Here is a 6,557-nt window from a genome sequence, read left to right as displayed (position 1 = left end):
CTTACTACCTTACGATGGACGTAAACTCCAGAATGAGTTTTGAGGGGGCAAAACAAATTTAAACCATCACAAGTATATAATTAAATGCTTCATTATGATGTACATAGTGGTTTGGAAGCTGAAGACAATAGCAATAGAATGTTGTACCCAAGAAACCTCATCTTGGTAGAGGCATCTGTGTCCTTTAGTCAGGGGTTGGTAGCCTCAGCACAGGCGCAGATGCACAGCAGTGGGGAAGCTTTGTTGGCTTTGGAAGCAGTAGAAGAAAACACTTCCATGACCCAGGGGATGAAGATGGTAAATGTCATAGAGTGTCATAGAAGACTAATTCTTAGAGTGCACCTGTACAAATCTCTGGGGATCTTAGAATCATCTGGAAGAAATTTGACTGTGGATGACAAAGAGTGTGAGAACACTCTTTGAGACTTGTACTCTATTTTTACTCTTAGTCAGCTATAGTTTGGGAAAATGGGCTACATTTAAATTTCTAATGTTGTAGGCCATTAGCTTTTCTAATTTGAAGCTCAATGTTTATTTGGTAAAGTTGTCTTTAATTATTTTTTATGTAAGGGTTTCTTCAGTCTCTTTCAGTAATGAAAACTATTAGTAGTAATTAATTTTAGCTTTGTCTTTTTAACATTGATTGTACTGGGTTTATATATAAAGATAAAAGACTATCAAAATTCAGAAGTGCTTTGATTTAAAAAAAAAACTTTACAGATAAAATTTTGAAATAAGAAATAAAATTTGTATTTCAATTTATTCCTTTAAGTCTTTAATTTTATGATTTCCCTAGATTTCCCATTACTATACATCTCTGTCCTTATTTAAGAGATGCCTGTCTCATGACTACATTATATTAAAAAATAACAAAAATAAGTTATTGTATAAAGATATTTGTGCTTACTACCATGCATAGTTAGTTGATTTGTCTGGTAGTTTTAAAGTGAAATTTTTGTTTAAATGTTTGGATCTGAAAGTTGAAGAAAAGCTTTCTTTTTTCTTTTTTTAGAAAAAAAAAGATTTATTTCTAGTATTTAAAAAAAGGCCTGATTTATGTAAAACTAGAATAATACAAAAGAGTGAAAAACCCAACTGAAACATGAATTTTTAAGTTTCCTTGATAGGAAACATGTCATTATTCTAACTCCGAATGTTTTGTTAAATCAAATTGCTAAGAGTCTTCTTAAGTTTGGTAAATTACAACTGACTTTAGATTATCTGAATCTTCATTTCCTAATTCATTTAAATTTTATATTTTTTAGATTAAAATCTCATTTTGTTATCTTGGTAAAGTTTTGCTCTAGTTTTGAAATTTGCTTTTTCATTTAAAGAGGAAAAAGCCAGGTAGTTTAAGAATAGTTTTTTTTTAATCCCAAGTCATCTTCTGCCTTATTATCCTTATAGATGCTTATCTCCTTCTTCTGTCTTTAAAATTGATTCATATGTCATCTGGTTATGCTGGATAATGATCATGATGTGTTCAACCCCAAGGCTTCTTATAAGAGTCTCCTAAAGCTGTACAAAACATCAAAGAGCTGTTGACAGTCCCAAAGACGGACATAGAAACTTTATTTTTCAGCCTAGTGAAAATCCTTATAATCTGTCTATTATTGTATAGCCCCTTCAATAGGAAAGCTATTCAATAAGTCCTGGCTAGCAACCAGATAAGTCTTTCCCCTTTTTGCAAGTGAGACTGTCCCCTGTAGAATACTATGAAACCATATCATTAAATATTTGGATAGTTAGGATTGGACTATTAGGATTATCATTTTGTGATTAAGGAATTCCTGGTCTCTTTTAGTTTCTCTATAAAGAAGAAATAATATAAAAAATTTGAACTATAGATGAAAAATTTTTTTCAAACAACTCAGTAAATTCTATTTTAATTCTATGTCACAGAGGGAAAAAAAAACATCTTTGCAAAAGTAGACTGTTCTTTGAGCTCATTGCTCTTAGGTACTCAAAGTATGATCCATGAACTGCCACTATCAGAATTGCTTAGAGTACTTATAAAATTTAGATTCCTGAATCCAAATCAGTGAGTGGGGAGAGGCATGAGTTGGAATCATTCATTATCTCTTAAACAATCACCCAGGGTGATTTTTATTTATGTCAAAGTTTTAAAACTACTTCTGTAGGCCAGAGTTACATTTTAGTTTAGGAAGTCACTTTCCTTGTGACACTGTGAATTGAATTCAGTGCCTTACACATGCTAAGCAAGTACTCTACTACTGAGCTATACCTCAGCCTTAGGAAATCACTTTAATGAATTTTCTTAGTTTTGAAATAGAGATAAGGCTTCCAAGGCTATTCTAGATAAAAATGAGGACAGAAAACAAACAAATTGCTTTGAGTCATAAAGTTGTCCCTCCAAAACCTGTCCCTCCTTCCCCATATCATAACATACTCCTCAGAGACAGATAAAAGCTTTGTTGGCTTTAACTGGTGTACCTCCAAGTCAACTGGTTCTTCCTCTTCTAGCCTTGCACCCAAAAAAGAGTGTCAATGGTAATAGTGTTCTCTCTGGCTATTATCAGTTAGGACCCTCAATTTTGCTTAGAGAATTTAGTCAACACAACTCTGCCACCTCAATCTGGTGTTCTCGCTTTCTTTTCTCTTCTTCATCAACAAGTCTTTTTTCTTTTAAACTTCTGAAAAGACAAGTCTTCACTTGCTGTTTGACTTCTTCATATCCCTCTCTCTCTATCTACCCACAAAAACCTATCAAGAAATGTGAAGGGTCTGAGATTTTATACTCCTTGCAAACTACTAACTTCATATGCCATAGTTTCTTGGATGTTGGCAGAAGGCCTGGGTCTTTGGGGTCAAAGGACTATATCACTCTCAGCATAGCAGGGAATACTCTTGTCATGTTCAATCAGTTCCCTTGCCTCCTAGGTTTTATACAAGGCAATGAGGGGTAGGCGTCAGCTGAGGAGCCATACACTTAGGAAACTCCAATCTTTCATAACGGTCTGCAAGAGAACTTGCTCCACCTGGATTAAGGAAATAACGTCTTTATTATAGTGGATGATAAACAAATATATCCTCTATTTTCAAAAGTTGTTTGACAAACAAAAATAATTTTAAAAAAAGTCTAGAATAAATGCTGTTAGTGCATTTACTAACAAGACATAGAGAAATATAAGAGTCCCATGGATAATTGTCTCCCAATACATTCCTGCACCTCTCATACAGAAGACTGCTCTCTCGAAAGTGATCAGTAATTTACTAGTTTTATAATCTAACTACCTTCTAGATCCTGGAATGAAAAATAAAATAGAATCCTGGAATGAACCTTAAAGAACAATATTCAGTCATTCAAAAAATATTATTTGGCATCTTCTATTTGCCAGGAACTATGCAAGCCCCAATGCACATGCTCCTTTGTCCCCATAGGGAGCAACAGACATAGTATTCACACATACCAAGATGTAATTACAAACTGAGGGAAATCTTAAAAAGGAAAGGAACTTGGTGGTAGGAGAATTGATATCAACTAGGGATCTTTAACTTGTCTAAGAGGTCAGAAATGTTTTTTTCTCAAGGATGTCCCTTTCAAGCTGAGACCTGAAAGGTGAGTAAGAGATAAGGCAGTTAAAAGGGGGGAGAAGGGTAGGTATAGCGATCCTGCAGCTGTTGGGAATCATTGCACATTTGAGAAACTAAAAGACTAGGAGCTGGGGTTGTAGCTCTGTAGTAGTGCCATGCTTGCCTAGCACATGTGATGCACTGGGTTCAATTCTCAGTACCACATATAAACAAACAAACAAACAAATAAATAAATAGATGGATGAATGAATGAACAAAATAAAGGTAGAGTCCACCTACAATTAAAAAAAAAATGAAAAAAAAATCCAGAAAGTCTTCTGCCCAGGAAGTAAGGGAAGAGTGATATGAATGAGACTGCTAAATGTTTTATAGACCACTTTAAGAACTCTAGTCTTATTCTAGAACAATGAGAAGCTGTTTAAGGGTTTCATATAAAAAGTGACATAGTCCTACTTGTATTTTGAAATAAGCATTTTGGCTGCAAAGTACAAAGTGAATGAAGAGGCCCAGGCTATATGGCAGTTAGACCAAATTAGAGTGGTGGTGATGGAAAGAAGTGGACTTATTAGAAAGACTCTGGAGATAAAATTTCTGGAGGCTGGTGCTGAAAAACAAAAGCTGAAAATGAAGGTGAGGGGGACATCAGGAATGACTGACAGATTTTTGATTTGAACAATTAAATACATAAGGGAAAAGGAAAACAAGAAGGGTTCATGAACTCAGTCCAAACCTTGTAATTCTGAGACATTGGGTGGACATGTCGATGAAACAGTTCCTATCAGATTTGGAATTTAGGGGAAGAGACTGGAGCAGAGACCCTACATGGAAATCACTGGTATATAGATGGTAACTAAAGCTGTGGGTGTGGGTGATACTTTGTGAACTAAGAGATCATAATGAAAACAGAAAAGAACCTAAAATTGAATTCCAAGATTCTCTTTAATAGCTAGGGAGAAGAACAGGAATCCACAAAGGAATTAGAGAAACAGTGCCCAGAAAAGTAGGTGGAAAACTAAGAAAATACACGCCAAAGGAAGAAGAAATGTACAAGGAAGAATAGTGGTCAACGTATTGAGTATTGTTGAGAGTTCAAGAAAGATGAGGGTTGAAATAAGGAGGATGAAGTACTGAGATGCGAAGCAACTTGTCGTAAGTCAACATAAATCCTTGTCCCTCCTTGTGTTCTCAAAGAACTCATCTGGGGCCCAGGCTGGGGTAATACATCAGTGTGTGTTTCATTCTTTCTACAAAAGATAAATTCTCATGTTCACTTGGCTTGCTCCACCTTACAGCACTGTATATCATACCACAATCTCTAGGTCAACTTCAATGGTATTTTTTAATTATATGCCTTTAGTCTCCTTCAATATAGTTGTTCTTTCTTGCTCTGCCTATCATGTAGGTATGCTCAAAACATAATTTTTAAAATATTAGTATTTATTTATTTTAATTTTTTTTTTAGTTTTCGATGGACTTTTTTTTTTTAATGCGGTGCCGAGAATTGAACCCAGTCCCTCACACATGCTAGACAAGTGCTCTACCACTAAGCCACAACCCCAGCCCCCCCAATATTGGTATTTCTAATGTCATTTCTTGAACGCTGTGCTCAACCAAGTAGTCAGAATCTTGAGGGGTGAATTGTACAATTCTGTATTTTTAAAAAGCTTTGGAAATTACTAGCTTAAGTTTGGAAACCACTAGCTAAGCTTCAGATCAAACAAAGCTAGACAGCTATATGGAGAAGCTACCCAACTCACCCACACTCTACTACATCCTTATATTTTAAAACAGACAGTTATACTTCAGTTATTCCATGATCAGCTTTCCAGCAATTTTATCTGGAAGAGGGCCAAATCTAGAAGTTAAGAAAATGAAACATCTCTGTCAGGGAAAGAACTTTTGATAATGAACAGCAATGAAAATATCACAAGATACCATATTTGATACAGAGTCACTCGGTTATTTACTGATGGGAAGAAAAGAAACCTCTCATTAGCTGGCTGTAGATATAAATACCCAATCAATCATCACCCGGAGCCATAGAGAAAAGCAGCAGAGAAAGAAGAAAAAGAGTAAAAAATAAACAGTCAAGTACAAAGAATGAGAGGATGGATCAAAGTGGATAAATAGGGAGATGAGGAAATGAGAAGAAGTGACAGATATTAGAAAAGGTGATGAGAACGTTTCAAAGGGGGGGGGGGGAAGCAATGAAGTAGGGATTCTTTATCCCTCTGCAATCCCCCCAGCCCCGGATGTTAACGTATGGCCAGGATTTCACACAGGATGATCATCAGTCTCCAACAAAGGATTTCATTAACCACGGCATGCGTTAAGGATGCAGTGAATACTTACATTTTTAACAGATTTCTGTAAAATGTTTTGTGTTTTTTTTTTTAAGATTGACATTTTCAATGGAGGCACAATTAATAAATTTAAATAAAGCCAGTCGTGGAGCTTGGTTTCATCCGTCGCCACTTCTGAAAGGAGGGTGCCTGGGGTAGGACTCCCGGTCCCAAAGGCTGCCCCCTCCCCAGCCTTCCGGTGGAAACTGCAGAAGTAAGCACCGCCAGCCGGCCCTTAGGCATTATTGCAGCGCCCCCCATTGCTTGAGGTTTAAGGAAATCGCTGCCGCGTTCACTTGTCTTCGTGCGGTGGTAAAAATTAAGGTAATGGGTTTCCATGAGATTTGGCTGGCTAAGAGACCAAGAAACCAACCCCTTTATTGTCAACTGAAGTAAATCTGTAAATATTTGGGAGGGTGGGGCGCTCTCGAGATCCCAGGCTCTAGATGTTCGGGACTGGGAACCTCCGAGCCCACTTCGGTTGGCTTCCTAGTCCTTGGGGGAGTGTCTCTAAAAGCACCTGCTAGCGTTAAGTTCTGGCGTTTTCGGAAAGGAGCCGACACGGTGCGTCTCAGGGAGCTTTTAAAAATGTGTACTGCGACTTGAGTGTGTGACCCTGGGAACGTCAATTAACTCCACGTTTCCTGAGTGGGGCTCGAG

At 36.9% G+C, this 6,557-nt stretch overlaps 1 protein-coding gene across 1 annotated transcript in view; it reads left to right on the top strand.

Moving 5' to 3' along the window:
• Nucleotides 1-6,202: 6,202 nt before the first annotated feature.
• The window catches only part of Fndc3a (fibronectin type III domain containing 3A), a 164,412-nt gene continuing 164,057 nt past the window's right edge, over nucleotides 6,203-6,557 (top strand). The window contains exon 1 of the mRNA XM_048800917.1: nucleotides 6,203-6,221. The gene's annotated coding sequence lies outside the window, so the exon portion shown is untranslated. The remainder of the gene's footprint in view (nucleotides 6,222-6,557) is intronic.

The sequence above is a fragment of the Marmota marmota genome, unplaced genomic scaffold (genome assembly GCF_001458135.2).
Source record: "Marmota marmota marmota unplaced genomic scaffold, marMar, whole genome shotgun sequence".
In the NCBI taxonomy this organism is placed as follows: domain Eukaryota; kingdom Metazoa; phylum Chordata; class Mammalia; order Rodentia; family Sciuridae; genus Marmota; species Marmota marmota.
This window is presented reverse-complemented; position numbering and strand designations above follow the sequence as displayed.